Source organism: Mytilus trossulus, chromosome 11, assembly GCF_036588685.1.
Source record: "Mytilus trossulus isolate FHL-02 chromosome 11, PNRI_Mtr1.1.1.hap1, whole genome shotgun sequence".
Classification (NCBI taxonomy): Eukaryota; Metazoa; Mollusca; class Bivalvia; order Mytilida; family Mytilidae; genus Mytilus; species Mytilus trossulus.
The window spans coordinates 13,459,929-13,478,535 of NC_086383.1; the positions used below are offsets into that span (position 1 = coordinate 13,459,929).

Here is an 18,607-nt window from a genome sequence, read left to right on the forward strand (position 1 = left end):
TAGTACCGTTTTATCTCATATTTTAAATTGAAAGATGAAGAAGATTAAAAATAGTTTACTTACCTTTTGTTTCATTTTCATCAATTTGTGTAGATATTTCACCTATAACAATATATATAAAGATATAGTATGACTGTGGCTCAATTCATAATGATCTAAGAGATCAGTTTGTTCTGAAAGATAGATGATTTTAAAAAATTATTTAATACGCCGGTGGCCAAAGTCGGATTGAAAATTTCTATCGTCACAAATATTCCAAGGCTATATCAGATATTAATCCAATTGAATATATGCTTACTTTGAAATGCATTTGGTCGTTAAAAGAAAATATGGTTCAGTTTTCATTAATTAAGAAGGTCAAGTGTCGTTTTAAAGAAATACAACATTTTCCACATTGGTTAGAGGTAAAGGGGGAGGGATGAGATATCATACAAATGTTTAACCACTCGGCAATTGTATCGCTACATTGAAGACCCATTGGTGGTCATCAGCTGTTGTCTGCTATATGGTCGGGTTGTTGTTGTTGACACATTCCAAATTTCCTTTCTCAATTTTATTCTTATTTTAATTTGAATACCAGTTCATACCAGTTCAGCAGTAGAATGATTGAAAAAAATAATTTTCATCAATTACGCCTACTACCAAGTATTTATTTAGATTGACATAAATCATGATAGGCATGTAATAGTCATTGCGATATAAAACAGATAATGCCACACTTACTGAATCTGTATATTGATATTGACATACGTACCATAGTGTTTGCATACAAATACTTATAAATTTAAATCTTTAAAAAATTAGTGTTGACACATATACTAAACACTTACATTTTACTCTGTTTTGAAATGAAGAATAAAAAAATACTGACAGTAAATTCATTATTATTCGATGTATACCAATTTGTGTGTATTTCGTGTGTACAAGTTAACCAAGAAATAAATATTCAACGAATAAAATTTGTCTAAAGGCTGGTATGTACATTTCGACAAAACCACGAAATTAAATATCTACAAGCGTACAAATTTGCCTTTATCCAAAAAACATTGAACCCACTAACTTAAAGGTAAATGAATCCTCAGTAGATATTTGTTTGAGATACAGAATACATTCTTGTGAATTGTTTGTTATAATGTACAGTTTATATCCAAAATTCATAAAACTTATGTACTATCATGTACTAGCATTAAACCTTTTGAAATTCATTTTATTTCCCAATAATCAGAACACATTGCCTGAAGATAGTTATAATATGATTGTCTTTTGTTTATAAATTAGTCATGCTGATACACGAAAGAACATCGTTTTGTTTATATAGATTAGACCGTTGGTTTTCTCGTTTGAATGGTTTTACACTTAGTAATTTTGGGGCCCTTTATAGCTTGTTGTTCGGTGTGAGCCAAGGCTCCGTGTTGAAGGCCGTACATCAACCTATAATGGTTTACTTTTTAAATTATTATTTGGATGGAGAGTTGTCTGATTGACACTCACACCACATCTTCCTATATCTATTAAACTGAATTGCTAGAAAACAGAGATCTGTGCTATCTACAAATAAATAAATTGCTAACTATTGATACCAATTTCATTCTACAGGTTATTGCACTACTGGACGAAAAAACGTCTGTCCATACCAGTAACAGTCGTTCTAAGACTGATAAGGCCTGTTAAAGTTGTAACAGTTGTTAAACTTCACAGCTTCAGTTATTTTGTAACTGTCCCAACTTTAAAAGTGTTTTTCTACAACATAAATCGACTGCAACAGCGCAAGAAATAACTGCCACAGACATTAAAGGACTGATACAACTATTTTAAAGTTGTAACAGTTGATTTACAACTGTCCCAACTCGAAAAACGTTGCAACAGTCATAAATAAACTGAATAAACGCCTAAAGAGTTGTCACAGTCGTAATAAAACTTATGCAACTATTTGAAAGTTGTAACAGTTATTGTATTACTGTCCCAACACGGAAAACGTTGAAACAGTCATAAATAAACTGTTTAAACGCAGAAAAAGTTGTAACAGTTAAAATATAATAGCTTCAACCATTGTATAGGCCTAGCTAATTTATAAGCGTAGCAACGTCCAAACATTGATATTTGTGTACACTTAAAAATCACGGATACAAATTGTCTGACAGTCAGGCCCGGGATAAAGGTTAAACTATTTGTAAAACAATTTTACCGTGTGAAATATAAGGTTGTGACAAAGAGAAACAACTTTCATTTCCATTTTATACATTAATTTTAGATGTATATTGTTTTAAAAAAATAGTTTTTTGAAATATTTGCCGCTGAACATATTTTTGTATTCCTCGGTTATTTAGTGAATGTGCTGAATTTATATATTTTTTTAACACTTCCTCGCCATTATCTCTTCGAACAAATAAAATCGGAATCAGCCATAGATACCTACAATATTTCACTAGATAAGATATAACTGCTAACAGAAAAAGCGAAAAACGTTACCCAATGTATTTGTAAACCAAACGTATCTTTATAACTGAATTAACAGTTGACAATTTTTAATATTATTTTTTTTATTATTAAATTAGTTAGGTGTGAAATCATTCATGCATACACAATTGTTTTCAATACCCGTAGTTTTACGAATCACATTACTTCATAATAACGCTAATATACATGATATACTCTAAACCTAGCCGGGAACTCCTTATACACACACTTGTCAAACTTATCCCCATATAAAACTGCTTTATATTTTTTTTAGGGCTTATTTCAGACACTTATTCTGAGCTTTTACTCGGGGCTACATTTTTTTCTTTTAAAATTATAAATATTGCCGTATTAACCATATTGATTTCTATACATGTAAAACATATAATCAAAGCTATTACGGAGATTTAACACATCTTTAGCGGCTATGGAAAACAAATTTTAAATCTATCCAAATTTAATTTATTTTATTTTATCGTTTTTTATTTTAGAATAGTTCAATATTGACTCGACTTTGTACTGTATATTCTTCATATTGTACGGAATGGTCTATGAGTTCAATTGCAATTGATACACATGATACATTTAAATAGCACGTCAGCATTCACGATTGAGGTGAACAAATATTATCACTCGCGAGAAAAAAATCATATTTTCACCGGATTTTTCGCAAACAATTTACCATACATATTTTGTACATTTGTAAATACTAGTAGATGGACGTACTGTACATACAAGACCCGACAAAATAACTAGCGCAAGTGAAAGTTCAAATGTTCAAAACAAGAAAACTCGCATTGTTTCAGACAGGAAAATCAAATCTTCTTTTATGTTTTTTCACATCATGGTTTAGAACTTGATGTATTTGGTCAATTCTAAAGACTGACATCGGATTCTCTTACGTGGTTTCAGTTGATCAGATGTCGTACTAATTACGTTTATCCAAAATATTTTCCCATTTCAATTGTTCAAATTCAAATTATTTAATCTTGTAAATGCTTGTACAATAATGACATACTATTTAATTAGTAAAGAAAACTAACAATGTTACTAGATGTAGACAATATTCTGGGTCCCTTAATATTTTTTTTGTTCGGTGTGAGCCGAGGCTCCGTGTTGAAGGCCTTACATTGACCTATAAGGGTTTACTATTATAAATTGTTATTTGAATGGAGAGTTGTCTCATTGGCACACACACCCAATCTTTCTTTATCTATGACAGTACAGTAATGGAAATTTTAAAAATGGTCACATTTATAAATTACGAAAATGGGTCCCATATTCTGAATTCATATATACACCTTAGAAAAAACAAGTGAAACTGCGAGCTACTGCTCACTGATGATACCCCGCCACAAGTGGACAATATAAATAGTGTAAAAATATGCAAGTGTTCGGTAAACAGGAAATTGTCGAGTGATGAATCTGAAAATGCATCACACGGTATAGCTGACTTATATAAATCCTGAAACCAAATTTCAGAAATCCTTATATTGTAATTTGTAGTTCCTGAGAAAAGTGTGACGAAAATTTTCAACTTGGCTTTCATGTGTAAAATCATTCAAGTGTTCATTTAACAGGAAGTTGTCAAGTGATGAATCTGAAAACGCATCACACTGTATAGCTGACTTAGATAAACCCTGAAACCAAATTTCAGAAATCCTTGTATTGTAGTTCCTGAGAAAATTGCAACGAAAAAATAAATAGTGTAAAATTATGCAAGTGTTCGGTAAACAGGAAGTTGTTGAGTGATGAATCTGAAAATGCATCACACGGTATCGCTGACTTCATTAAACCCTGAAACCAAATTTCAGAAATCCTTGTATTGTAGTTCCTGAGAAAAGTGTGACGAAAATTTTCAACTTGGCTATCATGTGTAAAATCATACACATGTTCGGTAAACAGAAAGTTGTCAAGTGATCAATCTGAAAACGCATCACACGATATAGCTGAATTTGATAAAGTTTCCCTGAAACCAAACTTCAGAAATCCTTGTATTGTAGTTCATGAGAAAAATGCGACGAAAAATATTCATGGGAGGGACTGACTGACGGACAGAGGTAAAACAGTATACCCCCCTTTTTTTTTAAAGTGGGGGTATACAAATACACAGATTCAGTGACTTGTGACTCGTTTCATCCCGGATGGCAACTATTAAAGAACCTACCAAGTGTATTCATTGTAAATTGTTTTTGTCCTGAACATGCATGTAATATTTGCTACTGGACAATAGCAAATTAAAACCCCAAAAATATGCTTCCAAACATAAATATTATAATTAAATTACAACAAACAGCTCACTATTAGTGCATTATACATGTATGACTTTGTAGTGCTTATTGTGTTTATGGAAAACAATGGGAAAATGTTGCTTAACATCTTGGGTCATTATTTAGAAGGCATTTATTCAAAAGCAGATAGAATGGATTTGTAGAAAAAAACATGAATAAGGGCAGAAAATCACCTATTTAAAGTACAAGTCTTTGGTTAAACACAATATATTTGTCATCATTGGTGTATCAATGTTGCTTTTGTGTACATGGTATAAAAATCAAACTTGGGTTTATCATCTAAACTTGTTTACATTGTGTTACATCATCCAATATGGCTAGGCCTGTTATAGGTTTTTCATTATCACACTTATGCGGAACTGATTTTGCTCATTGTTGAAGGATGTACAGTTACTAACAATTACATCACTTGGCCTACGATTGATGGTCGTCTTATTGAAATTCATACCACATCTCCTTATTCTGGTTATTATACAGTATTCATGTTCTACAATACCTAGTATTATCAAATGAATTATAACAATTGTTAATAATGTAGTTGTCAGACTTTTGTTATCAAAAAGCAGCTACATGTGTATAATCTTGCTTTTCCTACATGTATGTAGGTTTTAGTACATTGTACATGTACAGGTATCACACAAACTTTCCATTATAAATAACCTTTGAAAAAGAATTTAAGTCACAGTGAAATTAACCATGCCAGACAGATGATGTACACCCTACAAACTGACATTCCATACACAAAATTTAGTGATTTATACTGTCTGTGGAATAGACTTAACATTCTTAACATCCAAACAATTAAAATTAAACATTGCCCAATGAAACATGAAATGAGGTCATGGTCAGATGTAAAGCCTGCCAATCAAACTTGTACACCTTATGAATATATATCCAATAATATGCCAAAAATAGTGATCCTATACATGTCATGCATGTACATGTAGTTTATACTGTAGCATCTGAGAAACATTTGGAAATAGATCAAACAACAAAAACTAAGCATTGTTCAATGAACCATGATATTTTCATTGAGGTCAAAGTCCGATGTAAGTCTTGCAATTAAGACATTTTTTCACTGCACTCTTTTCATACACCAAATATATATAATTGACCTACTTTTCCCACTGCTTGTAGTATTTAACATGTGTGAGAAACAAACTTGACAAATTACATGCAACTGAAGTAACCTTAATCACTGATCCATGAAATGAAGTCAGGATCAGGCCAACCTTGCCTGACAGACAATGAGACATACAATGTAAACCTTTCAAGATACCTACATGTATATATATAAATGGGTTTACCTAAAATTAATCCATGTTATACATGTAAGACTTAGAGTGTATTCAACTGTGACTGTTCAAACAGTAATATTTTTTTCCAAACAGTTACATGTTCATGTAGCATGATGTAGTGTACCATGCAAACTAGGTTACGTGCAAGGGACAAGTCACTAACAGAAATGTCATAACATAAGGAAGTACCCAGGCCTTTCAGCTTCTAAAATGTATCTGGTGAAGCTCAAATACAAAACGGTACGTTGTAGTCAGATTGTAATACCAATTTCTTGCATGCATGTACTTCGACTTTTGTTGCAGGTGGAATAATAAAATTATACTTTAAAGTACATGCATGGTTTATTTGTTTCAAATACTTGGCCACTAATCATGCTAATTAAGATATTTATTTAATTCTAATTCAGACTTTAATAATTTAAGTACAGCAAGCAGTCATTTGACACTAAACAATTGACACAGACTGCACGAGACCCTCATAGTTGGTTAAGATCTTTTTACACACCCTGGACACGCTGGTGGTAGTTAACAATTGCAATGCCAACATAAACTTCAGATATGATATACATGTACTGTTTTGTAAATTTCACTGAAGCTAGAAATTCACATTATCCATATTCATGATATTGTTATTATAATAAATCCACTTATTAAAAGTATTCATGAATTCAGATATGATGCACTATTATTAGTAGAATTCACTGAAACTATGAATTTTCATTATTCCAAATTGCTATTTCAAATGAATAATTATCCTGGGTATTCATGGAACTCAGAAACAATGTACATGTATGATTGCAGTATTAATATGCACTACAACTATGGAATTTTGTTATTCCAAATTCACAATTGATCATGATTGATGATAATCCCAGGTATTTAGTCCTCCAGTAATGTGGTCCTCCTTTAATACAATATATTAAGTTTCCTATTTGTACAAGGCACAATTTTCTTCTTGTTCAATTTAATCAGAACATCACATCATTATCATTGAATAATGCTGCAAGCCCTATTCCTTATTTCAAAAACAATAGATAACTAGTATAAAATAATGAATTAATCCATTGTTTCACAATTTGCAGCTATGAGAGCGACTCAGTAACATCTACATTTCCTATGCATCAAAGTGCACATGTTTCCTATGCATCAAAGTGCACATGTACTAGCAGGCATCATATTCTAAGTGGGAATCATGGTCAAACCAATACATTTTCAGTATGATTCTACAAAATAAAATATACATTTAGATTTACTCAAGTACAGTAAATGTTTAACTAATAATAAATATATATAATACTACATGTACATGTATATACATTGTGCAATAATAAGAAAGTTAATTACAATAACTGTATTTACCTAAAACTATGGCACTCATTGACTGAAAAATTCTAGCACTAATACAATTCTATTTTCAAGTCACTATTAACAAGAAAAATAAATCTGTTAAGGGGGTCTAAATTCTTTATAGTGTTGTCTTTTTTTCCTGCATTAATGATTTTTTAAGTGTGATTGTGTACTTTCATTGAAGGGTTACTGTCTTATGGAGGCTCACACCATACTTTAATTCATCAATTCTTTAAAACACAACAGGTTATTTCTTTTGTTCATTTTAATTATGTTTATAATTTAATATGAAATATATTGATACTACAAACATGACAAAGAAAAGTTTAAGGAATGAAAAAATAAAATAAATAAACAACTTTGTACTGTTACTATATACATGCACTAGATAATATTGACTTTACCTTTGTCCAGTGCATATAATGAATAAACCTTTGTGATGTCAATATATTGTTCCAAGACTTAACCATCCCAGTTAATGTTTTAAATCCTTGAGTTTAATATTTTTTACATCTTTTGTGTTACCCTGAATACTTTTTACTTATTCATTTCTTATTACAGCTTGCATTAAATAATGCTTTGCAGCTCCGACAACACTGTTTGTTTATTTAATTTACCCAATTTAATTTTAATAAATCAATATTCAAATTACTTTTAAAATTTGAATTTTTATATCCAAAATAATAGTATATCCTGCTGTTTCATATTATTTAAAATTATAATTTGTTTTGAAAAAGTTATCAAAATTTTAATCATGATAATCTGTGAAGATTATCATAAAATTATATCATTATACCAATGACAGATTAAATATCATCCCCAGGGCAATAAACTATTGTGTCTTAATTTGTATATTAGCTACATCATGTATATAATAATTTCTTATTAATACCTATCAGATATCCAGTGTCAACATCCTGATTATTACATATTTTAATATCACATTTGCATGGTCATATTCAGTAAATACAAATATTTTATTTGTTTATTTTTTTAAAAATATTTTGAGCTTCATAAAATACTTTAAAAAGGTTTATACCATGTTAACATAAAAAAATGCATACAGACATGACAGATAGATTGTTTTGTTATGTTTTCCTGACATATTGAATTTTAACATAAAATAATTATCATGATTATGTAGAAAATGCAAAAAATCAGCAATCGTTTGTGAATGCACATAACCAAAGGAGGTGTTGGATATATCAATGATGCATCAAGCCAACAGTTAAGCAACAATAAAGTAACCAAAACACAATTGAATGCGTGTCAAAAAATATGACTCATGATTAGAAGGTCCTTAATAATTGTGGGAATAATAAAAAGACCATTGAATGTTACTACTTGTAAGTTACATAACATGTATTGCACAAATGAATTTTTAAAAACAATGCTAACAGGGCACAATTTATATAAAAATTTCACATGAAAATATATAGTTTAGGTTCAAAGTATTAACAAATTATAGTGATTTAATATAAATTCTATGTTAAATCTAAAAAGAATAAAATTATGATGCTAGCTGTGCTCTTTTAATATTTGCTTTTTAAACAATGCAGTACATGATAAAACAATTACTAATCGAATTAGCACAATTTGTTTAATCAACAGTGTTTAAACGGCAACTGTTTATGACTCTGTGCCTTGTTTCAGGAACATTAATTTAATAATATTGTTTTATTTTGATGATTAATGCTATTTTTAACCATTTCTGAAATACCTATTCACTTTCAATGCCTGCTATCATGTATTATCAAAAATATATATTAATGTTTTGTTGTCCATGATTTGAGAATTATTTAAAATCTAAATGAAAGTGGACACTTGCTAAATAAGTCACTATTTAATCTTAAAGTTAATAGTTTTCATAACATTTTATGATCAAATCATAGGTTTTTGTACTATGCATGTTTTTTTTATGGAAATTGTGACATCACAATGCATTCCTAATTGAACAAAAACTATCAGCTGATAAAGCAAAATCAGGGAAATACTAGTAATCCAGCATAAGCATGATAAGAAACACATTTATATGGATACGTACATGTAAAGATCGGTTGGTTGTTGGTTATAAAATGTCCAGTGACAAGTATTTCATGCAAATTTATGACCCGAGTTAGCAATACTTTACATTCAATATGTACGATACATGATGTATAGGTCAGTGGCACATCCTGAACTTTTCATAAGGGACAGGGTTGCTGACTGCCCTTAGGGGCACAGATCCAGTCATGCTTGAGTGATTCCCTATATAATCAACCAAATTTTTCCCACAAAAAAGGGGAAGATATAGAGTAACCTTTTCTGTATTCCACTCAGGGTGATGTATGCAAAATAATTAAGGTAATAAATGGCATACTGTTCACACATGATAATAGGGGGAGGGGAACGGTGTCCTTTATGACTTTCAATGATTTATTATGATGCTCAACTTTAACATTGAAGCTCAAAGCCTATATTTTCCCCTGGAATATGCAACTTTGCACGAGTGTGTTAATATAGAACATTGATTCATAGCTATAGCCTATCGGAGTATCTAAATACATAGATATAGATTCCGTAGGATCAGTGGCGGATTCAGACATTTTAAAAGGGGGGGGGGGCAACCCAGGACAAAATAGTGGGGGTCCAAATATATGTCCCCATTCAAATGCATTGAGCGGCCAAAAAAAAGGAATGGGTTCGAACCCTCTCCCCCCCCCCTTTTTGATCCGCCAATGGGAACAAATTGTCAGGTCTGTAAGCCGACAAATGTGCACATTTTCCCTTCAAAATTATGAATCCATGATTATTCGATAGACATGCTATAAAATATTGATAATTTCTACTCACCGATTGTAATTTCCAGCTAAGATCATTGAACATGTGGTCTAACATCTGTAGTTACCTGTGTAAAATATAGTTTGCCGACCTGAGGTCCAAGGTTTTTTGCCGACAAAAAATTAAAGAGGGAAAATCGTTTACGGTGAAGAATTGTTTTCCGTTTTTAATGAAACTTGACAGATTTTGCTAATTATTTTTTTAATCATCGGAAATGTCCTTCTTGGTGAAATTCGAATTAAAACTGTTTTATTATGCTGTACAATATTGGCAACTGAGTCATAATCTTTAAATTTATTTCAAGTACCCCCACGACATTTTTCTATTGCGCAGAATTTATCAAAACTTTTTTAAGTATAAATTTGAATGAATTCATTGTCATCTTCTTATTCTTCTGCAATAATATTAAAACTCTATTTAAACGAAAGCTGCTGGTTTTTAAAACCAGTTATGAACGAAAATGTTATAAAACAGATATTATGAAATAAAAAGTAAGGATATCAGAAGGATTATTTAAAGTCAAACGCACATAACTGTCAAAAATGAACGGACAATGTTACGGCAATAAATAGAAAACGACAAAAGACAAACAACGATCGCAAAATAAATGAATAAACAGCAAAACAAGTTTACAATCGCACAATAGACGATAATAGTATAAGTAAAGACTATTTCACAACAAAATCAAATCTTGAGAGCCGGGTGAGACGTGATTTTTTTTACACTGATGGCCGACTACCGTTACGCTAAAATATTTGTATTAAAACATTTACCGACTGTATCAACCTATGAAGTGTTTGTTTTAAACATTTAACGACTGTGTCAACCTTTTATAAGTTGTTATAAACGTTTAATGACTGTGCCAACCCTTAGAAAGTTGTAACAAACATTTAACGACTGTCCCAACTCTAAAAACGTTGTGACAAACATTTTTTGACTGCATCAACATCTGAATAGTTGACACAAACAAATTTTAACTGTCTCAACTATGAAAAGGTTGGGACGGACATTATGCAACTGCCACAACTATTAGAAAGACTGTAATAAATAGATTTTGACTGTGACAACACCGTAAACCACTGCAACAGTTCTGAAATGACTGATAGAAGCATTTTTTGACTTTCACAACCCGTAGAAAAGTTGGGACAGACATAAATAAACTGTTGCAACGAAATATGACAGATTTGACAGTCATTACTGGTCTTTTACAGACTAAAACAGTCGTACAATGACTGTTACTGGTATGGACAGTTGTTTTTTCGTCCAGTAGTGTTGTGTGCGTGTGCCTAGAATACTCTTTTTTTATTCTATAAGTTTGGTGTCTTTGTAGCTTACCAAAGTCGCTGACTTTAAATAACACTGCGACAGCAACGACAAAATAAACTGAAAAAAAAGAAAAGGGTGTATTACATCATTATATGTGTTTTCCCCTGCTGATAATTTTATATTAGTTCATTTATAATTAGAGTATTGACTCAGAACAATATGATTTTTGTTTACTACAAAATTAAAAAATCCAATTTCTAAAAACTTAAGATGTAAGTGATTATTGAAGAATACACTATAACGTGTATAACAATGTATAACAGGTAGAATTTCCACGGAATTCCGAAGACATGATTATTATTTTAAATTGTATGCCATACGTCTTGCAAATACTAACTTCAAAACTCTTTCTTGGAATGTTACAAATGAATAGCAATTCAAGGTGTTCAACACAAAATCATTTTTATAGTATTTTTCATAATGTTGGGCCTTTTGCTAAGTGATAACAACATTTTTGACCCTCTTTGTTATGATAAAAGGTACATTGATGATGCATTTTCGCTTAATAATCTATTTGTTGTTATTTTATATATATGTTCCAAGGATATTTAGCTTACTCAAAGTATTAAGGGCATACGATACAGTTACAGGTGATGTCTTAACGTGCTAACGTAAATTTTTATTTTCGCCACGTCAAACTATGACTTTTCGGAAACAGATTCAGTTTTCGCCTGATTTTTATCTTTCAAACTTATTTAACTTGAAAACGAATTCATGGACCCCTCTTTTTAAAAGTGCCATTGGGTTTGATTACGTAAGAAGATTGTGTGTATCAATTATCACGAAACGTCAATAGTGCATTTTTTTTTTAATAAAATTTGATAAAGTTACAGCATAACAAGATGCGTTTTTCTACATTGGTGAAAAGTATGAGTAATTTAAAAAACCAAATTGCACAAATTTAAGGAACATTTATAAATTTTATATAAAACAATTAATTTAACAAAAACTGCTTGTGTTTATCTTTTATAACAAAAAAGTTATGTATTTCTGTCGAAAGGCAAAATACGTCCGCAAAATTGAAATTTGACCAAATATATAAAATTTCGACCTCATTTTACTCAATAAGTAGCACATGGAGGTAATTTCTTATTACTTATTTAATTGAATCAAGCATAAAATAGCATTTATGCAAATTGTCAGCAAAATTTCAATATGGGATCAAAACTGTATCGTATTTCCTTAAAGCAGTTAATGATGTGTATTGGAACAAATCTGCTCAAATGAATCAATCATTTTACATTGAAAAGGTTTAAAAGTATCATTAATCAGGCTTTTATAGATTTTTTTCTAGTCCAATTGTATGGTGTTTTACATTGCCTTTCTTGTACGCGTTCTAAGAATACTTTTACTTACAGCAGCTTTGTTAAAGGACATACTGTTGCCTATAATTTATCATATCTATTTCATTTGACATGTTTGACTTTTGCTAGATAGTTTTCTAATTGACAATCATACTACATCTTCTTTTTTTATATTTTTCCTACAAACATAGGCTCCTTTGCATGATATAGATATCACAAATCATTAACAATCGTTTAGTAAAGTATATTTTCCTGTCCAATAAGAATATGTTTTTCGCAGTATACTGTGTACTTACCAACTATACTAGCAATGATGAAATATGCAACATGCTTAGCATTTGAGAAGCCTAAAATAATAATATAAATATTATATATATGTAACACTCAGAAACGTGTCCTTCCCCCAAATGTGTCCGATTCCCCCAAACATGTCTAGTTGAAAACTGCGCCAAAACGAGTCATTTGTATAAACGCCCAAACGTGTCCATTTCTAAACTAACCCCCAAACGTGTCCAATCTCCAAAACGTGTCCATATCAAGCATTATTTGGTTTTTGCAATTTCATTAACGTATATTAATTTTATATTTTCCTTAAAAATATACATAAGGCACGTTAGTACTTTTTCAAACCGGAAGAATTAAACTGGGTTAAAGTGGGGCGTCATTTCGACTATATCGAATGTAAATTATAAGCAGACGTGTTGAGTTAAACTGTACAGTTAAATGGTCAAAGTGTCCCTTTCTCTGCGCGTTTAAACTTTAATGTTCCCTCTAATTATGCATGATTCGCAATCAACAGTCTAAATTTAATTTATTTAGTAGAACTGAAAAAAACATTCAAACTTGTATGTTTTTTTCTAATTTGCATGAACTACTTGCAACTGGACAATACGCAACCAGCAGTCTGACGTTTATCTTAACAATAGAACAGTAAAAACAATAAAACATGTATGTTCAAATGTAAAAAAAAATAAAAACAGGTAGTCTATGTTCTCTCTAAATATGCTTGACATACTTGCAACTGGACAATACGCAATCATCAGTTTAAATTCAGTTTAAAGTTAATTTGTATAGTACAGTGTAAAAACATTAAAACTTGCAAAACTATTGTGCGCTATAAATATGCATAAAGTACTTACAACCGGACAATACGTAATCAACAGTCTAAAATTTAGTTATAGACTACAAAATAAATGTACAATTAAAACCGGCGTTGATCACATAACAGTCATATTCATAAAAAAAGAATCTATAAAACTTATGCATGAAATATTTGGCACTGAACGTTATGTTTCTTATCGTGTGTCTTTAGTGATGGCGGAAACCTAAAATTTATTATAAAAAAAACGGATAACCAGTTTATGATTTGATGAGCTTTTGAAATACACACAAACTATTGACAAAAGTGTGGGGGGGGTGGGGGGGGGGGTGCTGTTAAAAGCCCGCCATGCAATATTCGGATAAATATAAAAGGCATCATCGGAGTTAATTCAACCGTTAATATTTGTATATTCCGAAGGCATACTAAATATTTTACGGAGGGGACCAACCTACCGTTAACGTTATCAGCGATTGTATTTAGGAGATACCTGTATTAGCGCTAAAAGACGTGTGACGTTTTGGCGTTAAATATTGGACACGTTTTGGCGAATAACAATTTTCGGACACGTTTGGGGGTTATGAAATTGAACACGTTTGGGGAATATTGTACATTTCGGACACGTTTAGGGAAAAAAAGACATGTTTGGGAGAATCGGACACGTTTAGGGGAAAGGACACGTTTGGGAGTGTTACATATATATATATGAAAAACTAAATGCGGAATATGATCGTATATACTGAAAGCATACCTATTATTACGTAACTTTGAATATAAGTATTTGTTTTCAAATGCTTATTGATTTGTTCTTATGACACGATCTTGATGGATCGTTCTCTTCAACCACTGCGATTATTTTACAATTTAATAATAAATGTAAAAGGGATAGTCCTGTCACAAAGGAAGACAAGCTCATTAAATACGTCTTGCAAATTGGTATGTCAAATATTCATTCCATCGTCCTGTACGATGCACTCAATTAAAACAAAATAGAAATGAAAACTCAATACGAATGTGTGCATGTAGTATTTGTCAAGTACGGCTAGGGTATCTTTGCGTTGCATTAGAAAAACTTTTTATTTTTATTTTTATTTTGAGTAGCTCAACAGTTAATAAACAGTCAATTGACATGAATGAACAAATCGATGTTATCTTAACTCAATACAATAGTCCTAACTACATGGCTTGTAATGCCCTCGGGGCCGAAATATCCGCTACCTGCGATAACACGAAAAATCGATAATATGATACTAAGATACTATAAGATAAAAAAAATCCAATGTCAAAATCGTCCTATAAAATGAAGAATGGTGTCCAAACTTCATAACAAAACTTTGTTAGAAATTTTAAAAGAGATAAAAACTCAAGTTCGACGCAGGGTTTTTGTAAATTAAATCAGGGCCAAAATTTTGTATATCGATATAATGTCACACGTATCCGTTGTTATTTCTTACTAAACATGGTTAAATAATTACCAAAAATGATAAAAACTAAAAGTTTTGGAAAGAAGGAAAGACCGCCATTGATGTTCTAGTGGCTTGGTCAAATTTTAGAGACCACGAAATTGAAAACATACATGAGTATCACTTACTTTCCTTTTATTTGTTTGTTTTTATAGTAAATCAGATTATAACACAATGTTGATTGCTGTACCCCTATTTTTGAGATTTTATTTTTGACATTTATTATTTCATTTTGTTTTGTTCATACATGGTTGTCAATATAATGGAATTCGATTCGACTGTCAAACAAGTGAGAGGTTTAGCTTTAAAACAAGGTTTAATCCATCATTTCTTTCATCAGAGAAAACCTGTACCAAGTCAGGAATATGACAGTTGTTTTCCATGCGTTTGATGTGTTTGAGCGTTTATTTTTCCATTTCATTTGGGACTTTCCTCTTTGAATTTTCCTCGGAGTTTAGTATTTTGGGGGTTTTGACAAGTTTTGGACATTGTTTTTTCGAAATAAATATTGTTCTTAAATGCTTACTTTTAATGTTGCCTTCGATTAACTGAGCTGTATTATCATCTGTGTCGTGTAGCCTGAAAAAGGGACATTTTAATAATTCTAACAATTTACTCAATTGCAAAATAAAAAAGTTCAACAATGTCATTACCAGTTTAATTTGTCTGCATGCCTCACTCACAATTATTTCTATTGTTATATTTCATTATTTTTTCCGCAATTTTCTAAAAAGTGTAATTTAAAAGACAATCAATACTCCCAGGTAAAGAAGCGATTCAGCTGTTTCCATTTTAACTATTAAATTAACGTCTATATACAAAACAATGATCTATATCACCAATGTTGGTAATATTTTAATAATAGAATGTTAAATCAGCAAAATCTTCAGTGTGTTTTATAATCTCCCTTTCCAATTACATATATTTTTTTAAGGTAGCACAATACAAAGATTTTATACCTGTAATTCCCCAGTTTTAAAATATTGTTACTTTCTTTATAATGCTTGAAAATTCATAAAAATGGTAATTATGGATAGCTAACAGAATTCTCTTTCACATTAATGCCATGCTAGTATATATTATACAACAATTATGTAATCAAGTAAGGGCCTCGGTGACCGATTGGTCTAAGTAGTAACTACTATAATCATTGGCCAGGCAACACTGAGGTTGTGAGTTCTAACCCCGCTTGTGTTGATGCACTCGACCCAAATCGTAATTGACTAGGATTGCCATTTTTCCTTTCGAAGGTCGGTTGTTTTTACAGGGCACTCCGGCTTCCTTTACCAATAAAAACTGGCCGCCACGAAATAATGTAAATGCTGTGATTAAAAGTGGCTTTATAACACTAAAAATCAATTCAAATCATTTAAGCAATTATAATATTAATTGTGTCTACAAACTTTTACAAGATATCACTCTTTCAATAGAACTTTTTTTCTTCATCGATACCCCGAGACGGTTTATTTTATTATTTGTTCTTCCTAGGGCCATTGTCTACAAAAGGATGTCTCAGATTTTGGATAGAATGTATATATCAAATTTTACACCTACTCAAACATTATCTATTTTATGTGGTAAAGATGTTCACCTAAAATACAGATTTATGAGAGAATTGAATACGATAGCGAGAATGTGTGACATGCTTGTGTAGCTCCTACTGTTTTGATAAATGTTTCGTTTCCTGTATAGTTATAGAGATGATAGAGCGAAATTCATTCAAGTAAACTGACTAAGATTTTTCCTTAATTGCATAATTATTTATTACATAATGATTGAATAACAAAGATATTGCATGCATTTAAAAGATTATTCATATATCTATCGGTATATATCCCTTTTGTTAATGTATATGCAGTCTTGAGAAAGTAACAGCATTTAAAAGGTTGGAGATTGAAAGTAAAAAAAAACTTTGTATTGTGCTAACTTGAATATATGTTTATGTTTTATATTCACAATTTTACTGATTTCAGCCGACTGTATTTTCTAGCTTTACAGCGTTTACACATTATATACAAAATATTACAGAAAACCGAAAAAATGAAAGCGTTGTTTTATTTTCTGTTGTGATCAACAAGCAACAGTAGTACATCTGTTGCATGGACTATTTAGTGTAAAAATAAAATTGAGAATGGAAATGGGGAATGTGTCAAAGAGACAACAACCCGACCAAAATAAAAAAAAAAAAAAAAAAAAACAACACAACAGCAGAAGGTCACCAACAGGTCTTCAATGTAGCGAGAAATTCCCGCACCCGGAGGCGTCCTTCAGCTGGCCCCTAAACAAATATATACTAGTTAAGTGATAATGAACGCCATACTAATTTCCAAATTGTACACAAGAAACTAAAATTTAAAAAATACAAGACTAACAAAGGCCAGAGGCTCCTGACTTGGGACAGGCGCAAAAATGCGGCGGGGTTAAACATGTTTGTGAGATCTCAACCCTCCCCCTATAGCTCTAACCAGTGTAGAAAAGTAAAAGCATAACAATACGCACATTAAAATTCAGTTCAAGAGAAGTCCGAGTCTGATGTCAAAAGATGTAACCAAAGAAAATAAACAAAATGACAATAATACATCAATAACAACAGACTACTAGCAGTAAACTGACATGCCAGCTCCAGACTTCAATTAAACTGACTGAAAGATTATGATTTCATCATATGAACATCAGGCACAATCCTTCCCGTAAGGGGTTTAGTATCATACCATCATAACATATATGAGAAGAACATAACCCGTGTCATGCCAACAACTGTTTTTAGAATAAATGTGTTTAGTTCCGACGCAAAGACCTTATCAGTGACTCAATATTAACGCCAAAATATGCAATCTTTAATGAATTGACAACAGTATCGTAATTATATCCCTTCTTAATAAGTCTATTCAAAGGTTTTGTAAGTTTATAAGGTGAATACTGACACCTTTGTGCTTTATAAAGAATATTTCCATAAAAAATTGGATGTGAAATACCTGAACGTATAAAAAGTCTGCATGTTGAGCTATATTTACGAATGATGTCTTTATACCGATGATAAAATTTAGTAAATGTTTTGACTAGTTTGAGATATCGAAAACCCTGGTGTAATAATTTTTCAGTAATACATAAATTTCTCTCGTTAAAATCTAAAACATTGTTACATACACGAGCGAATCGTACAAGTTGAGATATATAAACACCGTAAGATGGTGACAAGGGA

The 18,607-nt window shown here is 31.2% G+C and overlaps 1 long non-coding RNA gene across 1 annotated transcript in view; it reads right to left on the minus strand.

Annotated features, from left to right (window-relative positions):
* Positions 1–11,550: 11,550 nt before the first annotated feature.
* Positions 11,551–18,607, minus strand: part of LOC134691623 (uncharacterized) — a 270,467-nt gene continuing 263,410 nt past the window's right edge. The window contains exon 3 of the long non-coding RNA XR_010102161.1: positions 11,551–11,596. This is a non-coding gene — a long non-coding RNA (uncharacterized LOC134691623). The remainder of the gene's footprint in view (positions 11,597–18,607) is intronic.